Genomic DNA, 25,934 nt, shown 5'->3' with positions numbered 1-25,934 from the left:
AAAATTTCAGGCTGAATGGTTAAAGTGCAGCCAACTTGTAAAGTCACTGGAAACATAAGGATACAAAGGAAAGTGTCTGGTGTGTTTGGCAACCTAAGTATCGTGCTCTCGGATAAAAGGTGCTGTAGAAATGGAGGATTCGTTTTATTGCGAGCTGCCCTCTCTCTGATATGTTAATTGTGTTTTGCCTGATCCCTCGACAATTCATTAATTTCTTGTCCCACTGCAGGCTGTTGAGCGCAGATAAATTTCAAGCTATTATGGGAACACCCTAGAAGTTTGTATAGAAAGGAAACTCACTGTTTCCTGTATCATCCTTCTGGGGATCTTGAAAGAGTTCACAAAAACCACTTAAGCAAACTTTCTTTGCTGGATAACGGAAGGAAAGGAAACTGTGAACAAGCAAACAACACTCAATTCCATGAGACGAGATACTTATAGGTCACTAAAGAGAAAGTAAAGTCAACCAATGCAACACACACACACACACACACACACACACACACACATGCACATGCACACAAACACACACACATAGCCCTACTTGCACTCTGAAAGTGACAGGAACTTCTGCAACATCAAAATATTCTGCACGTGCACAATATTTCTGAACTATAAAAAAGCCGAATCTTGCAAATCCTCAGGGAGAAGAGTGGTGGAATATCTGTCCCAGCAAAAGTATGAAATCTTTTTGAAACCTTTGAGGTTCAAACAGCAAATTACTGTCCATGCTTCAAATGGTCACAGATAACTGAACAACTTCAGCTTCTCCCGCTCATTAACAGCACACGCATCAGAGGTCTGTTACAATCAATCCTGAATTTGTTGTTACATATAGATCTAAGGCAAAAATCTGAAGAGCAGTCAGATTTCCTGAGGCTGGCTTCAAGAGCAGAACTCATTTAAAAAAAATCAGAGATTTGGAACAAAATAGAAGTTTTAAGTACACAAATACATCTTCCACTTCCAAGTCCCAGAAATATTGGGAATGCCTATTTATAGGCTTGTCCCTATCTCTGAATTTTAAGTTGGTTTCCAAAACAAAGTTGATGTGTTCTCTGAGCTGCCTGTATGTCCCTCTCCTGATAACATTTAAACCTCTTGGCTTCAGCTGCATTTCAGAGAGAGATCAACATCATGGAGCTAATGAAATTCTGTAAGTTTGTTAAAATACATGTTAGAGGAGGAGACCTGCGATGGCCCATCTGGAATACGGAATYTGTGGAATTTGAGATGAGTAAACCCAGATGGAAGAGAGATCTTGTATCTGCTTACACCACAGGAAAATTTCTGGTTGAGTTTGCAGTCAACAAGATAYGGACTTGTAAGAAGAAGTCATTTTGGGGGACTCTGTTAGCAGTAAGGGGAGCATGGTGGGGGAAGGGAGTTAAAGTGAAGCAGTATTGCAGTATCTCTCATCACTAGGAAGGTCAAACAAAATGAGATGACATAAAGCTGATATCCCCTACAAAATCCATTCACCCTTATCAAAAGAGGAAGAGTTTGTGCAGCAGCATAATTGGAGATCAATATAAAAGAACTAGGCCATCTGACAGGTTATTTCCAGGACTACCCCTCAGGAAAAACAAAACAAAACAAAACAAAACAATGCAAGTTTTAGCTCAGTTCAGTCTCCCAAAACTTCTCTGAACTTCTCCAGCCACGATCCAACCACAGCTCACCAAACCACATTGAGAGGCTCTGGGGAACAGCGTTGCCCACCAGAGGTTCTGTCTGCTTTGCAGGGTCGAAATATAGATCACCAAAAGCAACAGCACAGACTCACTGGGCATTTCTGAAGGAAGGTCAAAGACAGAGTCAACCCTGAAGTCTGAGCTAACATGTCTCCGGCTTGAGTCTGATAGACAAGAAAAAACTTGAAGTGTCTGGTGTTTATTTTGTACCTGTTATAYAGTTAAAGAGAGCATTTCTGTCTCCAAGGGTGCTGGCTGCAAATTTTGGAGGGGGATTTAAGAAAAAAATCAATTATGAAAAYATTTGTTCTGGCAGATTCTGTAATGTACACTGCTGGTCTGACCAAAACCACTAACAGGAAGAGTGAGAAAAATATATTAAATTTTTGCCTGCTTGGARACAATATTTTGTTCAAACTTAAAGCAATCCATTCAGGCCAGTTCTTGTTTAACTGGGAYTGGAGGAGGCCATGTTTGCAAAAATACAACTGATTTTGTGACAGGAAACAGGTACACTCCTCAAAAACATATCTCATGGTCTGTTCTCAAAGCTCTCTGCAGCAACAGTGATTCCCTGAGTGACTGTTGAACCTCCCCCCAAATAACCTCATTGCTAAAAACTTTCTCRCCTTTAAATTTTTCCTTCTTGATCTTAAGCCATAACCATCTCACCAGCTTTAGAGGTTGTGAATTATCTCTTTCATTCAAATTATTACATTCTGAGCTTCCGTCCCTATAGCATCCTTCCTTCCCATGAGCAAAGAGCATGTTAGCAACTCTGCATGTCCCGTGTTGGGAGAGGGAGACAGAAATTTCATAGTTTCTGGGCTGTGGCCCAGATAAGTGCTAAGGTGTCCTCATAAAGAGTATCAGTCCACATCCAACAAAAATACTTCAGTGGAAGTCCAGAAAAATGGACTGAGACCCAATTAGAGAGAACAGGTCTTAATTTCTGTTCTGAAAGATTGAGAAAATGTTTTCTGATTCACTAATTGTGGGAGATAAAATCAGAAATACAAAATTTTTGGTCCTACCAGAAGGTGCCTAGTTGCCAGGCTCCCTCTATATGCAGAAGGTGAAATGGGGGGATTGCCCACATAACGAGAACGRTACATTTTTATTACTATACTGTTTTATCCGCTGTTGGCACTGGGTTCACACACACAGCTCTAGAAAAGATCTATGCTTTCTCTAAGCTCCTCTGCAGCAGGTTGTGTTGTGATCTGGGAAGATCTGAGAAGTGTTCAAGGGAGACGATGGAATCGCTTAAGAAGGAAGTACAAAATACAGCTGTTTTCGAAGGGTCAAAGCGAGAACCGTAGCATGACCTACCCTGAGAGAGACATTATGATAAAGGGCCTGACTATTATCTGCCAGCAATCTCAAGCTGAAATAAGGTCTTGGCAGTATCTGTTGCAAGCCAAAGATTGAGACTGTGGTTTAACACTAGATTTCTGCCAGATCTAGGGTCTGTGGCACTACTCATATTTGATCCAGTAGAAACTAYTCATTTTCTGCATAGGGTTTTCCACCAGATCAGTAGATGAACTGACTAATCCTGAGAATATACAATCAACAGATGATGAGAAGACGAGCAGAAGGGTCCCTTTTCGAAGCAGACAGTTGTTAAATCATTTTAGTTGTAAAGCGAAAATAGATTCCTAGAACAGCGGTCTCCATGCTGTACTTCACATAGAGGGACTTCCCCAAATCAAACAATTAYGTGACAATTCACAACTAGGTGATACTCCGTTCTAGGAAAAGGGAAAAGTTGTTGAGCACACTGAATATCCATTAACTACAAAAATTGTGATTTTGACCATTTTCACCTATCTTTAGGGAAAAAAGTGATTAAAAGAAACTGATGATATCTCCTATTTTGCCAGCAATTTCAGTTTCTTCACTTCAATCAACTTTGGACTTTGGAAATGCATTTTATTTTTTTTTTTCTTGGAGTTTAAATTGGCTTTAATATGAAACACTTCAGAGTYTGCGGCTGTTTGGTTTTGTTTGGAATTTCAAGTAATTAGGATAAAAATTATTTACCCAATTCCTTTCAGTTCCTTGGTCACAACTACKAACACAGTCTGATCAGTGTTATTCTTGAAACCTGGGTTACTTAAGTTGTTTAAATAGATTTCTATTTCAGAAACAAAATGAGAGCCAACAATTTCACAATTAAAAGCTCGAGGGCTATAAAACTTGGCTTCACCTAAGACTCTTAACATTGTTTTTATTATCTTAATCACTAGGTTCTTTACATACTAATTTTCCATCCTTTTGCCAACCAGTGCCAATCCAACTTGCTTTTCCATCATCCAGGTGAGTGTTACTCATCCTTTCAGGGGAACGTAAAAAAAMCCCTGAATATAGTCAGAACAACCTTGGGTTTTGCTAGTGTTCATGGACCTATGCTAGCACTGCGTCATAGCTGCACACGTCACTAACTGAGATATAGTTCCTTTGAGTTGCTTCCTCAGATTTTCCAAAAACACAGAAAACTGCACTGGTTTTCCAGTGCAGTTTTCAGATACAAGGCTAAACCATTTGAGATCCTGTCTATACTGGGACCCAGAATATTGCAAATGCCGATTAGACACGATACTGATTAGGCAAGAGGAGAGATGAGATAAGGCACAGTGCATGGTAGTAACAGGCCTTAGCAGAGCAAAGAGTAAAGCAAGTCCTCCAGGGAAGGCTATACAGGCTTTGGGTCCCACCTGGGTGATCAAAATAGTAACACCTGCACAGCTTAAATTCTGCGGTAGCGAAGAGATTGCAAGACAACAAGCCTATAAAGATAGATAAATGCCCAGCTAAAAGTATTGCTTTAGAGTCTAGTACTATACGCTAAGCATCTGCATTGTGACCACGCAAAATTCAGTATTTTATTCTGCACCAGACTAGCCTCACCTGCTATCATCTACAAATAAATTAAATGCAGTTGTTTTGTTCTGAGACTGTAGGGAGACAAGACATCTTTTACAGGAGACTTCAGCAAAGTCAGCTTTCCAGCTGCTAAAAACTGCCAGCAGGAGTCTGTACAAGAAGAAAACTCACACAGCTCTTGGACCTAGTCTTCCTTCTGGATTCACCAATGTAAACTGGCAATAATACTAGCCAACCAGTAGTAAGGTAGCTTTACCAGGGTAAAACTAATACGAATGAGGTCACTTGAAATTCATCTCAGACATAAACAGCCTCCTGTATTTCAGGCTTTGGTTCAAGGTTTTCATTCTTCTCAAATCTAATATGATCAAAATATATTCATTTTTCAATACRATTTTGAATACAAACAGAGAAACCAAGTATAAATACTCCTTGTGCAGCAATGGAAACCTCATAAATATCATAGTCAAGAGTTAATATGAGACAGCTCGGAAACATTAATCTCAATTCATTGCCAAGCTGGGAGAAACAGAGAAGAGTAGATAGCATACAAAGAGGTTTTGATCTCTCCTGACAACATCATTGCAAGGGAAGAAGTGACTGAACTGAATCCTGCAGTTTTCAGATGTTGTCAATTAGTATTTTAACTGCCCTTAGCACTTAACTAAGGACAGACAACCACTGTTCTTTAAGGCCTATCAAGTCAGCCCTTGTCAAATATAAATTGCACTGGAGCTTAATTCCTTGCAGTTTTATTACGAAGATAATTACAGACCACATAAATTCAAAAGGCAGGATAATTTTACAGCTGTTAATACTATTCCTCAGCTATGCAAACCAGGAAAATAATGACAGAGAACTCTCATTCTTTAAGGCATGAACTAACTACGAGACCTCACAAGCAGCAGAAGCAGCAAACGCATCTTATGGCCTGTATTACCATCTGGCCAACCTAACTGCTATGAGCTTGAGACTCCATCATGAGACATGTCCTTTTCATAAGGAGAAAACGAGGCTGTAGGTGCTGTTTCTACACCAGATTTCAGCCCTTAGAAAGAGACAAAGATGGGTTTGCTTAGGACTGTTGACACTGCTCTGGTGTGACAGGAGCCAACTGGCTTTGGCAAACTTGGGCACATGCAGGCCCAGCCCAAAGCCATTTGGCTCTGAAAATTCAAGTCAAGTCCGGCTACCAAAGGCAACCTAAACTAGCCAGAAAATCTGCCTGTCTGGGTCCCAGTCACATACTTGCACACACTATCCTGCTGTCCCTGAGACCTTCTTATGACTTCTTTGAGTCCAGGCAAAGTATCTTTTGTTGGCTTCTCCAAGTTTACGGCCCTTATCTGATGGGCAGAATTCAGAGTCATCTCAATGCTTGGGGGCGGGGGGGAAGCATCAAGGGACATGGGCCATTCTACATAGCCATTTAAAGTTCCAGTTTAATGACCACATATGATGGGGGAGGGTGGGAAGAAGGATAAGCAGCAGTTTCACACACTGAACACTGTTTTCCTACCAGGAATGATTCAAATACCCTCTGCAAGGGATACTCTGGGGATAAGTTAGAGGCCAAATGTGTAAAAGTTGAGACTCATTTTTCATGTCTTGTTTACAAGTGTCCTGGCTGAGAGACCTCACTCAGGTTTCTGGATGCTCAGATTTGCTTTRAGTCTAGCCTCAGGCCTCCCAAACCCATGGCCACTCCCAATCAGAAGACACCTCTAAAAGTTGGGGCTCTGTCAGATGTCATTAAGTCTGAAAGCCAGACAAAACAATCTGCATCCATTCAGATGACAAATTACCTTTTTTYAAAAGTCCCAGTTTTCAAAGGTCTTAGAAGCAGTGCTCTCAGGAGGTCTGGATAATCTAGGAATCCCTGCATTTCATATAAAGCAATTCACACTAGATCTGAACGCTGGCAAACAGTCAACTAAATCCATTATCGCATGATAATGCTCAAACATTTAATTAATTCCTAACCAGCTGTCCTCTGTTCCCTTACCCCTTTCATCATACAAACATTTTTTTTAACTGTCTGAGGGAGGGGAGAGGGAGGATCAGACACAGCCTCGTAAAATTCCTTCACTCGCTCTGCCTGAGGCAAGTTATTTCTTTTGACACGCATGTAAAATAATATCAGGGGTGTTGTTTGTTTGGCTTGGCTGGATGGTAAATTTTCATAACAATTTTGTAAGCCAAGTACCTGTGAAATGGAGTACAGAACTCACGGCAGCTTGYTGATGATCTGCAATCTGGTTAATTAACGCATCTCATTAAATAGGGGAGACCCCTTGTTTAATTTTTTTATGCCAACACATCATACAGCAAAATGYAAGGCTTTTAAGGCAAGATATTGCTCTCTGGTGTTCAGAGGCCCTATAGACTTTTTCTAAAATCTGCAGGCATTGCACACCAGTCAAATGAGTGGAAGCAAGAATTCAGCGAGAGATCCCCCATACCTGGGGGAGTTTCTCCTAGTATGTGACCCACAAGGTAGAAACATGCACCCTCAGAGTCCCTAGGGCAACTTTAAAGTCACTACTCCGAGTCTAACTTCTAGATGCTTTCCTTAGGGAAAGCCTTCCCTGACTCAAGTGCCTCCGTTTGCTACACACTGCAAGGGGAGAACTGAGCTCCTAGGAACACCACAAATGAAAACCAGCCTGCTGAGCAGAGACCTGCTTAAGGTAGATCAAAATAACTGCTGGGAAGGGGAGCACGTGCCACATCTCATTCCCTGCCATGATTTATGGGCTTTACTCAGTCCCTGTAAGCTCAGTCGCTCTCCTGGGAGAAAACTACATCTGGGTGGTACCTCAGTGACTTGACTGACACAGTCTCCTCCAGACAGCATTCACACATCTGTCATCAAAGAGAAAATTGTCATTTCTCCCCTGCAAAGACTTGAGGATGACTGTATTTATTATGGGTTAAGTATCTGGGGCTGAATAAAAACCTCAGAGGGAAGAGATGAGTCCATTTCCTTGTTGTTCGTCCTCACCACCACCACCACTGCTGTTCATAACAACTTGTTTTTTTCTGAACTAAAATGTTTGCTTCATGGAAAACTGCCCTTTCTGGCTCTTGGCTCAGCTAGTGGTTGACAGTAAGTCTCAAGTGTAAAACCACATAAGGAGGTACAACGGAGATATTGCCTGGACACATCTCAAATGTCAGGGCTAGATAAGGACCGTGCTTCACCACAACCACAGGCAGCAGGAGGGCAGAAAGATATATTTTTCTCAGGTATTTTAAAGTGTCTGTATCCTTAATAGGGGAATGTCAAAACACCATGGTAGCCCAGGCTGCAACAAATATGTGGGGGAAAAAAAGAGGCACATTTCAGAAGTTGTACCTACCCACACAACCTGGAGCTTTCTAACTGGTATTTTCAGTTGTGTTAGGGTCTCACGTAACTTCCATAAAGTCTTTCTCTTCTCTTACCACCAGCTATTATGACTTCTATACTGCTATAAATATTAGGTATATTTTGCTTCCTCTGTGGCACAAACTTTAACATTTTATTAAGCTTTACATACTTTCAGTTGTGATATCGAGGTTGTTTTACTGTCAAGAGTAGGCGTTATATYGGACTGCCGCTGTCGCTTTGGTAGCTTTATCTTTACCATCTGGCTAAATAACATGGATTTATTCTGTTGCCCTTTTTCCCCAAAAAAGCTAGCAATATGGACAACAATATTTGTAAACATCAGTAATACATCAGAAAGGAAACCTTCTTCAGACAGATTTTGTGAGTCTCACCAGAGGATAGTTAATTCAGTGAGTTGTGCACAACTGCGATCAGGCACACTTTTTGAAGCCCTTTGCCTGAATTAGACTAAGATAGTACATAAATGCAGATCTAAAATACAAGATTAACTTTTGCCCGTTTCTTTAGGGTTTATAATCGTAGTGGTTTTGTTAGAATCAAAATTCATAGCGCTTTTTTTTTTTTAACGGCGCGTAGACGCGCACAGCTCCCGYTCATTTGGCTTTCTGTGGTTTCCCTTTCCCTCCAGTCTGGTATGTTCCAGCGGTTTTATTTATTCATGAACTGCACAGAAAGAAGTTCACCGCGAAATAATTCCGTTTGGGATTCCGCACCGACAAGCACGCCCAGGAGCGGAGAGCAAACACCTCCACGTAACGCTCCGCGCGTTTCGAGGTGCCGCTCGCCGGCTGTTTTAGCGCATCCCCGGTTTGATGTCACCACACCGCTCCGCAGCTCCTCGGCCGCGGCGCCCTCAGGTGCGGCGCCGCCGCCCCCCGCGCCCGCCCCTGCGGCGATGCCCAGGTGCCCCCGTAGCCCGCCCGCCCGTCTCCCCTAGCAACACCGCCGAGGCCCCGCCCCCTCGCTGCATATTCATGCCCCCCCTCCCCCGGCGCGGGGAGGGGGGAGGGGGTAGAGGGAGGGGCGGGGGCGGGGGCGGGGAGGGGGCGGAAGCGGAAGCGGGGAGACGGTTTCCGAGGAGCCCGGTATAAAGCGGCCGCTGGTGCCCGGTGTCGCCCGCCGCGCTCGTGCCGCCGTGAGTGACCTCACCCCTCCCTCCTCCCCCCCACCCTCCCCGCCGCGGCCACCTCCCGGCGCCGCCGCCGCCTCCCCCGCCGCACGGAGCCGGTCCCGGGTGCAGGGGGAGACCCGGGGGGCAGGTAAGGGGGCCGCGCTGTCCGGCGGGGGGGGGGGGCGATGTGGGGCCGCGGGGGTGCGGAAGGGATGAGGAGCTGTGGGGAGAGGGTTTGGGGTGAGGGCGATGCGGGGCTGTGGGGAGAGGAAGTTGGAGGGGAGCTGCAGAGGGGAAGGAGTGAGGAGGAGCTGTGGGGAGAGGGTTTGGGGTGAGGGAGATGGACTGGAGGTAAGGAGTGAGGAGCTGTGGGGAAGGGAGAGATGGGGCAGTGCAGGTGGAAGAGGGGTGAGGAGCTGTGGGGAGAGGGTTTGGGGTGAGGGATGTGGGCTGTGGAGGTAAGGAAGGGGTGAGGAGCTGTGGGGGAGGGAGAGATGGGGCAGTACAGTTGGAAGAGGGGTGAGGAGCTGTGGGGAGAGGGTNTGGGGTGAGGGATGTGGGCTGTGGAGGTAAGGAAGGGGTGAGGAGCTGTGGGGAGAGGAAGATGGGGCTGCAGAAATAAGTGGTGAGGAGCTGTGGGGAGGGAGACATGGGGCTGTGCAGGTGGGAGAGGGGTGAGGAGAATGTTTGAGGTGAGGGAGATGGCCTATGGAGCTGTGGAAGGGATGAGGAACTGTGGGGAGAAGAAGATGGGGGCTTTGGAGGTGGGAGAGGGTTTGTGGTGAGGGAGATAAGGGGCTGCAGAAGTGAGAAAGGGATGAGGAGCTGTGGGGTGAGGGCTTAGGGTGAAGATGTGGGGCTTTGAGGCTGTGGGGGTAAGGAAAGGATGAGGAGTTGCCACAGGAAGATGTGGGGCTGCAAAGGTGTGAAAGGAATGAGGCCTTGGAGAGTTGTTGAGCTGTGGGAGATGTAGGGCTGTGGAGGAGGATTGAGGTGAGGGAGTTGGGCTGTGGTAGGAAAGGGATGAGGAGCTGTGGGAAGTGGGACTAGCATGAGGGGGAGAGAGCTGTGGGAAGGAGGGCTGGGGTGATGGAGATGTGGAACTACAGAGGTGAAGAAGAAATGAGCTGTGGGGAAGAGGGTTGGGGGAAGGAAATGTGGGATTRCAGAGGTAAGGAAAGGATGAGGAGCTGGGGGAGGATGAAAGGGTGGGCACAAAATGAAGGGGTGAATGGTAGGATGAATAAGGTGGATTGAAAGGCTTGAAAGACTGGGTTATCTGGAATGTAAGTAGCCCTAATGAAGTAAAAAGGGGATGAGGAAGAGGTGGCTGAGTGCTCCTTTGGGATTGTGCTGGGTGGTGAATATGCTGGGAGAGGACTTGTGAGGTGCTAAAGATGGGAAATTACTTTAGCCCCTCAGACTTAAGCTTTGAGGTTTCTCTGCCACTTGAGTAATTCCAGACTTAATGTGTAACCTGAGCTCAGTATTTCACCCTGAAACAGTTTGGTCTCACCTCGCCTAGTGTACTATGGCTGAGGGAGAAATTACCTATTGTTAAACTCTTATGAAACTTCCCAGGTATCTTACCTAAAAGCTACATGTTTTTTTAAGCTCCAGATGTTTCATGTTATCAGTATTAGAACATGTCAGAGCAGTAAATTTGAAATGGTGGTCTCCTGCCTCTGGTAGTGCAGAAACTGCTTTTGACCTTGAAAAATACTACCCCTTTGTGGCAGTTTTCTATTGTAGAGTCCTGCAACTCTCGTACTTGGAGGAATGGTGTCCTGTAGTGTCTGTATAGAGGAGGGAGGAAAAGATCTATCCAGGACTTGGCTCAGCACTGGATGTGGTGATGTTGCTGCAAGTTGGCTACTGCAGCTAGTTACAGATGAGAAGGGACAGAAAAGTGCTGCAGGATGTTGGGTGTCTGACTGAAGAGAGGTGTTGAAAGAGGCAGACCTAAAGCACTAGGCAGTGCTGAAAAGGTGGAGCACAGGGATTTAAATTGCAGTGTTAGGTGGACGCATAAGAAATCACACTGTTACAGCGTGTATCTGTAATACTGTGTGAAAGCTGTTCTCCAGTATGATTTGCATCGTGTTCCACTTCCTTGGGTCAGACAGTGCTACTAAAATATTTAATGAAATATGGCTTGAGCTGGCACTTCAGCTCAAAGAAGGAGCTAGTGAATGCTTGCTGTTTTCCTTTAGCCCTCAAGCTTTCCATAAGCATCTAGCAAAACTAATTGCTGGTGTGATTGCACTGGTATTTCTACCACTTAAGTGCAGAACCTGTATAGCTTGTGTATGCTTTCTTCCTCCATGCCAGAGTTGCGAAAGATAAGGTCTTCCTCATTGGGTTTGTTTAATGATTATACCAACTGGTTGAAATGTTCAACAGGCCCAAGTGTTCCCTTCCTAAACAAGGAAAAGGGCTTGAGATAAGAGATTAAGGTTTTTAGTTGATGGTCTGGTTATAAATGCTCCTGAAATTGCTTTTTACAGTGATTTCAAAAGTTATTGACTTGTCATTACACCTTAGGTTTCTAAAACTGCATCCAGTAGTCTTGGAGGCAGCCGAAAACAGTTTATTGGTCCCCATGTCTGTCAAAGGTAGTAGCAGCTGCTGTCTTGGAAATGAGGGCTTCATTCCAGTATTAATGAGATTAAATTGAGTATTTAAGGGGCTTTTCATGACAAAATAACAGTTTCCATGATCTAATGGATGGGATCAGTGGAACAATGTCTATTTTAGTTAGCTACTTGTACTATTGGAAGCCAGTTCACGTTAATCGGCTCATGCCTCACTAAATAAGGAAGTGGCAGCAGTTCTTGTATCTGGTTGTATATAACTGAGGCATCTGGAGTAAAAGTGAAAACTTACCACTCTGTAGATAACCCTCTTACATAACACGCTAACTCCTGTTAGAACCTGCTGATCTTCAGGAGCTTGTCTTTGTGAAAAGAGTGAGCAATATTTGCTAACAGTCTTGTTTGAATGCTGTTGGAACTGCTTGCACTCAGAAGCAACTCTTGCCTGCAAAGCTGAAATGTGTCCTTAGCAGTCTAGTCTCTACACTTTAAATAGACTTTTTGTTGCCCTGCTTTCAGCTGAGAAGAGAGTGCCTTCTCCTGTAGAAGTCCCTCATTAATAGCGAGAAAGTGGTGTGTTTAAGACTGTCTTTACGTAGCTAGCAGACTTGCTGCTGCTTCTGACTTCAACTTACAGGAAAATCGTGAAGTGCAACATTTGGGTAACCTTCCAGTGGTGCAACACAAGTAGAATATTTATGTGAATTCCAATGAAGCTTAGCGTGGTGTAACTCAAACAATACCCATGCATGTATGTCTAAGTACACGTGACCTAAATTCTTCACACTGAAGCAAATGTAGCAGCGGAGTGCCTAGATGAAGAGCTTTCTGAAGCAACGTCTTTATTCTGCTGTGTGGAAACAGGCTCTGAGGAGCTTGGTGAAAGCAGGCTGAACTTGGACCCATCTCACAAGGCTGTGACCTCAGAGGTTAATTACTTTTAAACTCACTCCAGTCCTGGATTCACTGACAGCTAAAGAGTTCAGTCTTGGTAATTTAATATTGCTCTGCTTGTGTGCTAAGGAATGTGTGAACTCTGCCTCTTTCCCTGTATAAACTTGTTTTTTCAAAGAAATGGATTATTCCTAACAGAATACTCTTATTGGCTAATATCTATGGAGCATTTTACTAGTGAAACTGCATCCAGTGCTGCTTCTTTTTGAGAAGTTAAAATGCAGTGCTGATGAGTAGCTTAGAAAAGATGTATAAGCTTTAAGAGGCATCTTGCAAATGCCGGGATGGGAATTTATTGCTGAACTGGCCTAGTAGCTATAACGAGCAGAGTTGTGACTGAAGTTCTTCCTTTATACAGTAGAATTTGATCTTATATGGCTTAATCTTCATAAACTAAATTCTGCCTGTGGCATACTGCTGTCATTCTCTTTAGCCACATACCTCATGACTTAAGGCTGTTAGAGCAGGTAGACAGTTTCTCACAAGTRTTGTGGGCACCTCAATTTACATGTTATGCAAAAGCAGTGAAATCCYTTCACATCTCCCATCGTGGGAAACTGCAGTTGGAAGTTCCTTCTGAATTTAGCTTGTTGTTTATCTCTGCTCTACTCCTAACAGTAGAAACTAACCTCAAGTAATTGCATCAAATGATCAAGTAGCATGTGTTGAGTAACCCTGCACGTACAGTGGTATCATGGTTGAGATAATGCAAGCTCCRGTTGCTATTCAAACTGACTTTGATAACCTGATCATTGATGCTGCCTCAAAAGCATGCTAAATGGCAGTGAAACAACTTGACTTGAAATGGGGATTCCCAGCTCATCTGCCAGGGGAGATGTGTCATGTGATGGCCTCACTGCTTTGCAGAGGGAAGCTCTAACAGCTTGTGGAKTCTTAACTGGTAATGCAGCTGTTCTGTGCTGCACTGAGGTCTTATGGAGACCTTATAGCTTCTACATGTAATACCTACAAGATCCTGGGCTCTGGCCCATTATAGTTAAAGGCATAAGATCCATCAAAGCTACTTCAGCTTTAGCCTAACTGTGGGATTGCTCCTGTCAGAAGGCTTAACCTGACTTGGTTGTTCTGTGAGAGCACCTAGTCGTTCAGCATGCAGCCTGCTGTCAGTCTTCCTGAGTGGCCTACATACAAAAATGCAGATAAATTGGGAATACTGAATGCCATGGTCTTGCTCACTTAATATATTGGTGTTAAACTGGGAAATGTTTACTGAAACAATATTCTTTTCAAATCAAAATATTATTCTTGCCTAGTAACTGCTTTAACAATGAATACAGTGAACTCTTTAGCACAGCAATATATGCAAGTCACTATACAAAAACCAAATGATTCTGGAAAACCTGTTGCCAGAAAGCTGAAAAACGTATCTCCTGTCAGGAAGAATGATACCTTCTACATAACTTGAAAGATAGTGTTTTTGAGAAATGCCCCCAAGATGGGCATTCCTAGACAGCCCAGAAGCCAATTTTGGAAGCATACWCTTTAGTAGAGCTCTGGTCTGAGCTAAGGACTTCGCATGCTTCACTAAACTACTGCTGGTCAGATGATGGTTCAAGAGCTTGCACCTTATCAGCTACTCACACATCTTGCACTTGAGCCACAGCCCTGCCCAGTGCGTTCGGTAACCACCCAAAACTTCAACTGGTAAAGGATAGTACTATGTCCTTAAGATAGAACTTGGAGGGTCTCTTGTATTGCAGCACAAATTAGTTACTGCTATCTTGAATAAACTAGTTCTGTAATGCTTCAGTATTACACAGCTCACTGTTTGGAGTGGAATGAGATACTCTGCATTAGAAAGAGCTGAGTTCATAGTATTAAATGTAGGCCTATGATACAGTTACTGGAGGCAGAACTCGCCTGAAGTTAAAAGCTGAACTTTAGGCATCTCAGCAATGGTTTCAGAGCACTGCAATGTCTGAGTCATTGCAGAGCAGTTTATGTGCTGTGAACTGCCATCTTAGGGAAACTGGCACACAGTAGCTTAACTAAAGCACCTTAGTGTTGGTATTTCCAACAAGTGCTGTGAAGTCACTTAGACTGCAAACTGGAATATTGCATTATAACAACTAAGCACAAGCAGCCAGGATTTTTCATTGCGCTTGTTCTTGGCAATGATTCTTCTGGCAAGCTTCAAGATGCAAGGCTTTCATTTGGTAATGATTTGGTTTGGCTTAGGAGCTGTTTCTGACCTTGATTTGGCTGTTATTGGTATGTAATTTACTCAAATGTAAATCTCTGGGTGACAGGAAGGTTGTTTGTCTTCAGCACATGGACAATTAAACTCTAAAATCCTGGTTAATGCTGAGGAAGACTTGTTTTTCCAGGACTTCTGAGGGATAGAGGTTACTAAACTAGTCTCTTTGGCTTAACCTTGTTAGGCTTGACTAGCCAGCCTTCAGAAAATACTGCTAAAAGACTGTAAGTGGGGGAGAGGGGGCTTAGTGCTCTAGGGGTAGAATAAGACCCACCTTTCTTTAAAACTGCTCATCATAACAGATGCTAGATCTGTAGCAAGGCATAAAAAGGTGAACAACAGGTAAACAGACTTGGACTTCTTAGCCCTAAGAACAGACTGAAGAGTCTTCAAGAAAAATCTAAATAGTATGTAAACAGCAACAGATGCAGGAAAGCATTACTCCTTGGGGGGGAGTCTTTTTTTTTTTTTTTTTTTTTTTTTTATTTTGAGGGGTTTTTTTTTTTTTTTTTTTTTTTTTTACTGAAGTGGATTTTATCAGTGTTCTTGGGAGAGCAAGCCTGGAGCTCTTAGAATTGAGAGGACCTAGTTTCCTCATCTTGTTTTAACTGAGAACTCTGGTGTTTTTGTAACTGAAATTAAAACCAGTGTTATGCTGACCCTGCATATTTTCTATCCTCTGCTGGCTGGCCTGGAGTACTTCTGCATGCAGTATAGTTCATTTATTTTGGAGACCTAAAAACAAGCCATTATCACCCTTCAGTGCCAGATAAATAAATGACCTAACTGGGGGCTGAACCCAAGTGCTCTCTCTAGAAAAGCACAAGTGCACGTTGTACTTATCGTCATTCTGTCCTTGAATATATGATCAATCTTCCTGGACCACATCCAGAAACTAGTGGCTTAACCCAACAAGTGATGACTGCAGAACAGTCAGTCTTCTGTGTCACTTCATTTCCTAGCATCACCTATGTACAGCAAACAATCTTCCAGAATAACTTAAATTATTTGAGACCTGTGTAATCTACCACTTGCTCATCAGTCAAATGAAAATAGAAGTGGTAGGAACAGAATCAACTAACAACCTTGATGCTGGATCTTTGCTTCCAGGTAACAAGGGCTTAGGGTTTCTGTGGGGAGGGGGAAGGAGCGCATGCAGAATAAAAATATTCCGTCTCTTTCAGGAATATCTCGGCAAGTACATTGGTCTATGCAGTCTGGCTTGGGATACTCCCAAAGGAGTGATTTGGCAGTCTGAACTGTTGCTCCTTAGAGTAGTGTGGCTGGCCAGCTAACTCCCAAGAGGTCAAAAAATAACTTAGAACAAACACACAACTTGCTCCAGTGCTAACACATCCAGTGCACATGTCCTGTTTGTCTGAAACATCTGGGGAAATTAGCTCTTGATGTAGGCTTGTTCTTTTTGTTGGCTCTTGTTTTGCTTCTAATCCTTCTGTAAAAAGGGAAATGCTAACACTTTTGTGCAGGAGTTACTCTGATGTGTCTAATGTCTTTTGCTTTGCATGTCTTAGTATACCCCTTCCATAGGTTTTGGCTTTTGTTTGGGGGACTGTCCAAGCTTTTTGATTCAAATAGCCACAACATAAAGGTGAAAGTACTACCACTTCCAGTGGACTAAAAAGGAGTGACCTGCTGTTATCTGTTCCTCATGCTTCTACAATTATTGCAGGCCTGACAGTTTGAGCCCTGTTTTTCTGCTGCTTTGCTTTCCAAATGGCTTGGCTGGTTAGTCCTCTCCAGGTCTGGTATGTTCAAAACTTCTGTCATGCAGCTGTGGGATAGTAAGTCTGTTTTGAAAGCAACTGGTGGACACCTAGGAGAAACAGCATTGGACCAGTTAGTGTGTGTTGCCTTGCACATAATCATTGCAGGAGAGTCTGCATGACAGTCTAATGTAAGCTAGCCTTTGGACCCTATAGATATTAGTGGGATGTATGCATATGAAGTTGATGGTATGTTTAAAGTATAGGTACACATGGCCTTTCTCCTGAGATCTCAAGTAGCCTCCAGTTATACCATACTAGAAGAGCTTGGATTCCCATCCAGTGAATATTGTGCTAGTTCTTCCACAGATCCTGGTGCTTGTTCATCTAGTAGGCTTAAGCTTCACTAATGAGGAATATAAGGATACACTTGTGAGTAGTCCTGTTGGCTGTGATGCCTTAAAATGGAGCCTTACTTTGACTTAGGCTGTTTGTGACTAAATCCAATTAATATCACACTTGCCTGTCTATAAAACCTAATACAGTATGTCTGAGGCATGTCAGTATAAATTTGACTCCTATATTCCTTGAATAGACTTTTTTGGCTCCCCTGCCTCTGTACAAGTTGCTTTATGGAAAGTTATACTTGCACAGGAAATACCTATGTCCAATAACTGCAAACTGTTAAACATGTATTTGTTCATCAGTGTACTTTCAGCTCTTCCTAGCAACACAATGCTGTGTAAGTACTTCCCCAGGCTACACTTAGCAGCTTCCTTGCTCTCATTAGCTATGCTCCTAAATTAACACTTATTCTAAGAAATCAGCTCAAGTCTATATTAAGACTGGTTATTGAATAACTAATTAGTGCCTCAATTTATTAYTGGTACAATAGTAGCTACACTGTTTCCTGAACTCTCAGCCTCTTTCAGCATCTTTTGGTCAACAGACCAGTTGTGTGGGTGGCTCTAAGGGTCCTGTGGAGGTGCTCTAAATCTCTCCCACAGAGTCTGTTTATGGATTTGAGAATAAGTCGCCTTGATTGTGGATCATAACCTCATTCTGCCTGCTGCCCTATTGGGATTTTTAGGCTACATGTGGCCTTGACAGCTTTTGCTGATCACTCAAGTTTCAGGGACTTCTGCACTCCGATAAAGCCACAGGCTGGTAAGGGGCCTGTGGTCAAACATCCCTGTTAGAGAAAGCCTTTAAGTTCCTTTGTAAGTGCTGTATTAAGACTGAACACTGGAAACATCAGAGCTTACAAAATACATTCCTCAAATGAGTGGGACATAAGACTTCACCAATAAACAACAGTCAAATTGCTGCAATCCAACAAACGATATGGAGATCCTGCCCTAGGAAACAGGGCAGGAAAGGTAATTCTGTGTTTTTAAGCAGTTCAGTAAAATTGCCTTGCAGGGAAAAAGAAAAAACTTGAGATAGCTATTCCAGGTTGGATGTTGGCAATAGCTCCTCATCTTTGATATTAAAAGCATGCATGGAGATGAAATGTTTAAATACATTAATGACAGACTCTGCCTTGATCATAAAGCAATGTGTTATCTAGTTTGAGTTTAAGTTAGGGTAGTCAAGGTGAAAGTGCTGTGCAGTTAAAGGTATTGCTTTTGTTCATCTCCAGTGACAGCATTCAGCTTGTTAATATTGCATCAACCTGTAACTTGGAAAATAAGTGGAAGTCTGCTAGTAATGAATATTAAAGAAAAAAGGGAGGGAGTTTCCTTATGTTGCTTCAATGATTGTCCAGCATTTCTTCTAATGCCTATCTGGTTTGCTTTTGTAAATGCCATCATAAAGCTTTTTCTTGACCACTGCAGATGTAGGAATTAAATAACAGTAAAGCCAAATGATAGTAATAAAGTTATCCAGGCAGTAAGAATACTGGCCAATCCTTGGCTTTCCATGAGGCCTTTAAGGGCATTTGGACTGGACTTGGAGCAAATCAGGAGGCCAAGGCTGGAAACTCCTGGACTCCATTCTATCCAGTAAAACAAATGAGCCCAGCACTCTTCAAATTGGTTAGTCTCAAAACACAAGCTATAGCTCTGAAGTTGTTTATGAGCGGCTAAGACTGGAGATAYGTGCATCTCTTTTGCATCTGAAAGGGTTTATGCTTGTAGTCATGCTGTCACCATGCCAACCGCGCAGGAAAACATAGAAAGCTTAAGATCAATGAAATCTCTAGTTATAACTGGGCTTGTAGTTTAATATTAAACCTGTATTTGCAAGACTTCCAAATAGCAAATTAGACATGAACTAAACTGCAGGCTGACCAGGAAAAGTCCTAGGTCTGAGTAGCATCTCTGATCAYTTTGTAAACAATTTCACTTGTACTACAAATGAGGAGGATGTGATCAAAGTGACAGGTGTCAGTGATCTGAGGGGAGTCACAGTATGAGTTTAGGGATGTAACTGCTGGCACCTTCTGAACTTAGAATAATCACARCAAATTGTAGTCAAACCTGGTCCTAATAGTAAGAAATCTACCCCACTAAAAGCTTCAATAATCAAATATCTAGGTGTAAAACTAAGCAGCAAGTGGGAGGTGTCYGTCCAAGGCTAGTGGATTTCAGTACCATATATCTCTCTTCCACGTGACTGTTGTGGATAACACTGCTCCAGACTTACCCTCTCAGCTGCGTGATGTGCAAGCTTCCTTGACTTGGCCTGCGAGCATGCGGAGGCTCAGCCCAGTTGGCATGCCGCTGAGTGCTGGATATGACAGGAGAGCAGCTCCTTTTGTCCATTTGTTTCCATGCTAATTCTGAGGAAAGACGGAAGGTTTTAACTACTCAAATACAGCTGGAGAGTCATCCAAGAGAGGCTGGAGGGTGATTCTGCCAAAACTCGCTTAGTATTTTTGCTGTCTCGTCCCAAGTGGCTGTACCAGAAATTGAATTATTTTAGAACCTGCACCCTATGAAGATGAAGTCGTCTCCGCTGTTTCTCCAAGACTTGAGCAGCTCTGTGCTGTTAGCTTGTTGGAGTTGGGCRGCAGAGGAGCCTCAGCTCTGCCACCACCTGCAGTTATGTAACTCCTCAAAGCTGCTGCCTCGTGGATCAGCGGTGCTCAGAACATGTGGTGAGAGGAGGAGGTGGCAGAGGCATGCTAAATAGGGAGGCTGTGGAAAGCTGCCTGCATCAGGACTTACGTGCACCTTGATAAGAGCTGCTCTGACAGCTGCTAGCAGAGCCTGGTGCAATAAAAGACATCAGTGGTTATTCAGCTCAAAGCTAAATTTATGAGCAAAGGTTACTGTGAGCATTTCTCGGAAAAGTTAATTTGGGTATCTTGAGTTTCTAGTGGGAGARGAGTGTGTTTTTCTTTGATCTGTTCAAAACTAGCTTTGATTTGTTTTTTTGATCTACAGAGCTAGTTCCTTGCTGCTTATCCTGGTTGGTAAGAGTTCAGGAACTGCTCCCAAAAATGTCTAGGCTGGCAAAGGCTTTTTGGTGCTAACATAGCACTGCGTTAAAGGGATGAAGCAAAGAATTAAAGGATATTTACCTTCCTTCCCATGTGTGAAGGACTGCATAGTATTGCTTTTGATGCTGTGTGCAGAATGAAGGGCAGACAGTGATAGAAAAGGTGAATCTGAAGGCTTTAAAGGCTTTTGTTTGGAACAGTGTTGTGCACCAAGATAGTGCACCTTGAACTCCTATTTTTTTTTTTAATTTTTGCCTTTTGTCCTGTGGCACAAGCTGGAGCTTTCAAAGATGGCCCCTTTTTAACTTGAGCTCCTCTCTCAGCCTAACAGGATGGACTGTTCCAATGAAGTTTTCCTTCATGTCAGACTAGGATGTGCTTATTGTGGTGAACACAAGTCTGAGTTGGTCTGCTCATGGCTTGGTAGCTCTCTTAAAAATGTCTAATTTATTTATATTACCTAATCAGTTTGCTACACTCACCAATTTCTTGATTTTTTTTTATGATGTGTAGCTGGTCTCTAGCTTGCAGCGAAGCAAACAGCATTTTAAAATTGCTTGAGTTCCTGGGATTTGTCCAGTTCTTTAAACTGATAGTGTTTAAAAACAAAAAGGCATGCCAGAAGGCATAGGCATGTTCTGTTTCTTTTCCATACAGGCAAAGAAATGAGATCAGGTGACTTTCAAGCAGCTCAGTCTCCTACCCAGATGCTTGGATGTGTTACCCAATGTCTGTCCTTGAGTAAACTCAAGTCTTTAACTGTACTGAGGCACTTCACACTGAGCTGTAAAACTAGTGTCCATATTAACTTCAGTTCCCTGTTTTGAAAGCTGGTAACACTTTACTTCCAAGATCCTGCACTTCAGAGGAGTGAAGTTTACAGCCTGACTGAAGCTTGTCCTCATAGGCCAAATACTTTCTCACYGGGGAGAATACAGGATGCTGTTGCTGTGCTTTGTATGCATCGTCCCTCTCTGGACCTCGTAGGATGAGTGTAAGGTAATGCTACAAGCCCTCAAAGGAGGGTGAGCTGAGAAACTGTTTCTCTAGMCAAAATTTTTGCATTATCTGTGGTCAACCATATTTCATGGTGACCTAGATCCCCAGGAAACTTAATGGGTCAAAAGTCTGATTTTAGTGCAAAAATTTTTTTTGAGGAAATATGTTAAACTTGCTACTGAATGAACAAAAATGTTACATTAGGACAGGATAATAAATGCAGAAAGCTGCATTTCATTTTCAGATGACCTAAATAAGGATGTGTTGCCCCCTGTTTTATCTATTAAATTTTGGCTGCTGCATAAACAAAGCAATAATAAGAAATTTCAAGTCTTTTTAGGCTCTTAGAGCCCCAAACATTAAAGCATATTATGCTAAATTGCACATTGCTTTAATCAAATCATTCTTTCTGAAAATCTGGCAAGTGATAGYTGTAACAGTAAACACATTTGTTTATTGCATAAGCTGGTACTGTAATTGGAAAAGAAAAATAAAGTGACTAAGCAGAATGTTCTCTTAGTAAAGCTGCCAAAATAAAATACAGTCCAGAAGGCAAGATACTTTTTTCATTAAAATAAGCTTTAACAGCTATGAAATTTCTCAGCCTAAGGGCTTCCTCTCACTTGACCATAACTAAAATGTGAAATGTCTGTGTGCTGACCAGGAACTTGCATCCGCTTTAAGATCTGTAACAGTCAAGTAATAAATGTAGCTCTTGTTCACGAGCTGCAAGGATTAAACGCTTGTCTTCCTCAGATTGCCTGTGTTATCTGTGAAGGCATACAAGGGTGCGCGCACCATGGGAACCCACCTGCGCTGGTGGAACGCGGTAGCTAGGCGACTGYGTTAGTTCGGGACCGAGGATTCAGGGGTCGAAAGGAGCAACTTCAGCCTGTAGAGCCCCAAGAGAGTCACCGATGATGAGTGCGGTAAGGAAGGAGTCAACCTGCTTTTCTTCTCCTTATGGCTAATGACTCCTCYGTTGCTGGGAGCATGTGGAGAACACCCTGTAATCCTCCTGGTTACAGCTTAAGCCAATCGTTACTTCTCTGATAAAGAAGAGATCATTTCATGTTGTCCTTTCAACAGCTCTTATGTTTGAAACCTGCTGTCAAACCTTACTTTGTTTAAACCATTAGAATAATCTCATGCCTGTCAGACTTAGTCCTGGCTTCTGGCTTTCATGGTCCTTTCTGTTATTCACTCCATTTTTTTTTCTGGCTGGCCCACATCTGTTTTGAAGCATAGAGTGCTTTGTTCACCAAAGTGTGCGAACTGGATGTTATACTCGATGAGGCATCTTAGTCATGTGAAATAATCCTTACCTCTAATAGGTATTTCTACTTATGGTCTGTCTTTCAGCAGGATACTGACTTGTGTTCTGCTCATCTGCTACAATGTCCAGATTTTTCTGCTGAAAATATGTAGTCCCTTCTCCATTCTATCTGTGCAGTTAATTGTTAGCAGGAGCAGTGTTTGAATAAATATTTGCCAATTTATCACTTTTCGGACTGTCTCTTTAATCTCTTGCAGTCCTCAGATCTCTGTTCAGTAAACCAGCTCTCAGCATGTGAGATTGTGTTTCTTCTGGACCAACACTAGAAAACTCTGGAAGCCTCCTTATAAACTCTCTTACTTTGGTCAGCTGCTCTTCATAGCAAAAGATGTGAAATTGGTGTAATATTGTCCGAGTTTCCTACCCACTTGTGCTGGCTTCATCCGAGATTGCTGGAGCCTTAATACAGGGATGCATGGCATCTACTGCTTTTAATAATAACTGTGAAATCCTACATCATTCCTAACTTATTAGAACCTTCCTCCTTCAAAATTAGATTTTTTTTGGGGGGGGGGGAGAGGCGGACCATGAGTCACCAAATTAAATTGAATCCAGACAACCAGAGTCAACTGAAGTCTTCTCTAACTGAAAGTGGAAAAGGCATGCAGCAAACCATCTAATATGCAGAAAGTACTTGGAGTGGGCTTTTTTAGATATTCTAGGCTAAGCAATTAATGTTGCCGCGGTCAGACTGTGGTAAACTCTGCTACTTGCTGAAAGGCTCTTTCATATGATACTATGAGTGGGCCTCAAACCAAAAATACCTGTGTACTTTTAGCAAGTCTAATGCTTTCTGTATTTAGACCCATTATGTATGTCCCTGTATCAAGGTAACATTTGTTTTCTCTTCAATTGTTGAAGTGAAGATTTTGCCAAATACTTGGTAAAGTTGTTCCTTAAATTGAATTATTAGTCTGTTAATCCTGATAAAGCTTTGTCTATGAAAGCCTCAAACAGTGAAGGGATCCAGCTCAAAGCAGGGAAATAACTGAAGGCTCCTGTAGGAGAAGAGAGTAAAAATCCTTTAAGAGTTAACTGTCTTCATGGGAACTGGCATGGAAGGCAAACTACTATCTTGTACCAGAACAAAATGATAAGAAAAATATCCAGTTCATCCAGTTAAAAGTAGAACAGTTCTTTAAAGAAATAAGCTGAAGACTTAAAAACCATCTTGAACTGATGGCATTAGGTAATATTATGCAGTAGTCAGTCAAGTACATGACTTTGATTTTGCAATTTCCTTTCATTCAACTCATCCCTTTATTTTAGGAACGATGACTAACCTTTGTTTTCCTCCATAGAAATAAGCCCATGACTTTTCTGGTCCATGTATATAAATCGTCCCTTTCTGAAGTTTGTCCTGTCCAAAATGCCTAATAGCTCCAGCTAGGTGCATTTGTTTTCAGATCATATTTTATCTGACATCTGCATGTGGTCAGTGATTGTTCAGGTTGTTGCTGGTTTTCACCTGAAAACAGTCATCTTCTGGAAGATCATAACCCAGTAAATGTTGAAAATAGAAAAATGAATATGCTGCAAGAAGTAGAAGCCAGCAGAGTTGATCAGAGTGATAGGGGGACCACACAGCTGAGAAATGTAGTATCTGGAATCCTGTAAGGTCAGACTCAGCTTTCCAAAGCAGCAGCAGTGAGATTTTTTTTTTTTTTTACACTTGCAAGATCAGAGAATGTAAAGCAATAAAAGCTTAGAGSAAAGAACTGAATGTCCTAGCTCAGGGCGTCCCTGTTTGCAACAGCTCCTGCTGAACCACCCAAAAGGTTAAACCAGAGCGAAGAGCAGAAGCTAAAACAGCTTGTTAACAGCATATGAAACGGGAACCATTTGCTGTTGAGGCTGCCTGGTGAGAATGAGATTTATTAAAGTACTGCCAATATCAGAAGAGGCTGGAAATGATTGGAATGTGAAAATGTTCTGGTTTTGGAAGGGGACTTTGTGCTGCATCAGAGGATAAAAAAAAAATAAAATCCTTCCATCTCTTGAATGGAGCAGCAGATGAGAAGCCAGACTGAATGGAAGTGAGGCAAGATGAGGAGAAGTCAATGGTGCAACCACAAACTTCAGGAAGCTCAATGAAGGTGTGAGAGTGTGAGCCTCTGTGCCTAGAGAGTTGGCCAATTCTGGGATCCTGATTTTAACTTGTAACCCCTATTTTCATTGAAAGTCTACTCATGTGGTTTAGGGAGTCCCTTCGATCTTCCTTGCTCTGAAGATGGCTTACACTAGTTACATGTGCGTTTTGGTGTCTTTTTTAAACAAAGGCAGAAAAACTGTTTTTCTGAGCTTCAGCTTGCTACTTCTCTCCCTCTTTTCCAGCTGAATTTCCCACATTGCTTGATAATATCCTGAAATCTCAAGGGTAGTAAAACAAGAAAAAAAACTGTCTGACTCTAGCAAATGTACTGCTGAATAGAGGATCAGATGCTTTTCCAAGGATATTAGATAACTGAGTTGCCAGCTTATCCTACTAGTTGTTGCATTTTAGCATTACGCCATTTGGTTTACTGGAATTCTAGCTTTTCCCTCACTGTCCAGCATGCRTTTTCCAAGCGCTGCTATCAGTGCCTGCAAGTGCTAAAGCAGTTTTATCTGCTTACAGAAACACCTGTGATGCTATCTGACCACAAATTCATTCTGCCTCCGAGAAGGATCTCAAAAGGTGTTCTAGCTGGTGTGCAGTGAGCTGTGCTTTAAAAAAAAAAAAGAAAGAAAGAGAAAAAACTAGATGAGCTTAATGAGCTTTGTTTTCTAAACCATCAGTCGTGCTTGCATGGGCTGAACTTCTCATTTCCATGTTCTTTTTCCTCTGCAACCCTGCATCTAGAACATGACTCAACTACAATCCCTTTGAATCTTGCAACTAAACTAATGTTGGCTAGGATTTATTGGGGACTCAAAATACCCTCTTTTATCCAGAGGGCCTCTTCTCCTGCTAGAAAAAAGCCTGAAACTCAGTGTAAAATATTGCAGCAAGACTTTGTACTGCTAATTATTCAAGCAAAAGTGGCTCAGCATGTTGTAGGTAACCTTAGGAAGTGTATTTGATAGCAACCTCGAAAGGAAAAGTCGCAAGAGATGAGCTGCTCTTCGGTCAGCATCTGTCCTTTTAGGGTACATAATACTTTGTCAGATTAACTACCAAGTGTAAGCTAGGGACGACAAAGCCTCAACCTCCAAGCTGGTTAAACTTCAGTTGGCATCTCAGCTGCCCACACTGGCTCCTTGTGACCGGCCAGGCTCGCTCGTAGCAAAGAGTCACGGTGCTGCTGGCGAAACCGTGGCGCTGATTCCTCCTAATCCTGGAAAATGTCACTGTGAGGATTTAAAGGGGGCACGAGCCTCCCTCTTAGCACTGTTAAATCAAATGTCAATGTATATCATTTATGGAAGTTCCTACTGTATTGTTTCTAACAGCTTTAGATGTGGCCTAAACTAAGGGTTGCGGTGCAACCCTCCTAAACGTTAATTTATCCGGGTCGCCAGCAGAACGGTGCTCTGGTACAAAGGGGACATAATTGGAGCTGATTCTTTATTTTACTCCTTAAAATATCTTGA

At 42.7% G+C, this 25,934-nt stretch overlaps 1 protein-coding gene and 1 long non-coding RNA gene across 3 annotated transcripts in view; one reads left to right on the top strand and one right to left on the bottom strand.

Moving 5' to 3' along the window:
- LOC146602097 (uncharacterized) overlaps window positions 1-19,357 on the bottom strand; it is a 63,001-nt gene extending 43,644 nt beyond the window's left edge. Inside the window, exon 1 of the long non-coding RNA XR_014898067.1 lies at window positions 19,228-19,357. This is a non-coding gene — a long non-coding RNA (uncharacterized LOC146602097). The remainder of the gene's footprint in view (window positions 1-19,227) is intronic.
- SLC45A4 (solute carrier family 45 member 4) overlaps window positions 1-25,934 on the top strand; it is an 87,792-nt gene that overhangs the window by 13,814 nt on the left and 48,044 nt on the right. Inside the window, exon 1 of one of the 2 annotated variants that reach the window (XM_085323347.1) lies at window positions 9,022-9,236. The exons of the other annotated variant lie outside the window; for it this stretch is intronic. The gene's annotated coding sequence lies outside the window, so the exon portion shown is untranslated. Of the gene's footprint in view, window positions 1-9,021; window positions 9,237-25,934 lie in introns of those variants that run through there. 2 annotated transcript variants of the gene reach the window in all.

The sequence above is a fragment of the Rhea americana genome, unplaced genomic scaffold, assembly GCF_003343005.1.
Source record: "Rhea americana isolate MKP2758 unplaced genomic scaffold, rheAme1 scaffold_0, whole genome shotgun sequence".
NCBI classification, from domain to species: Eukaryota; Metazoa; Chordata; class Aves; order Rheiformes; family Rheidae; genus Rhea; species Rhea americana.
This window is presented reverse-complemented; position numbering and strand designations above follow the sequence as displayed.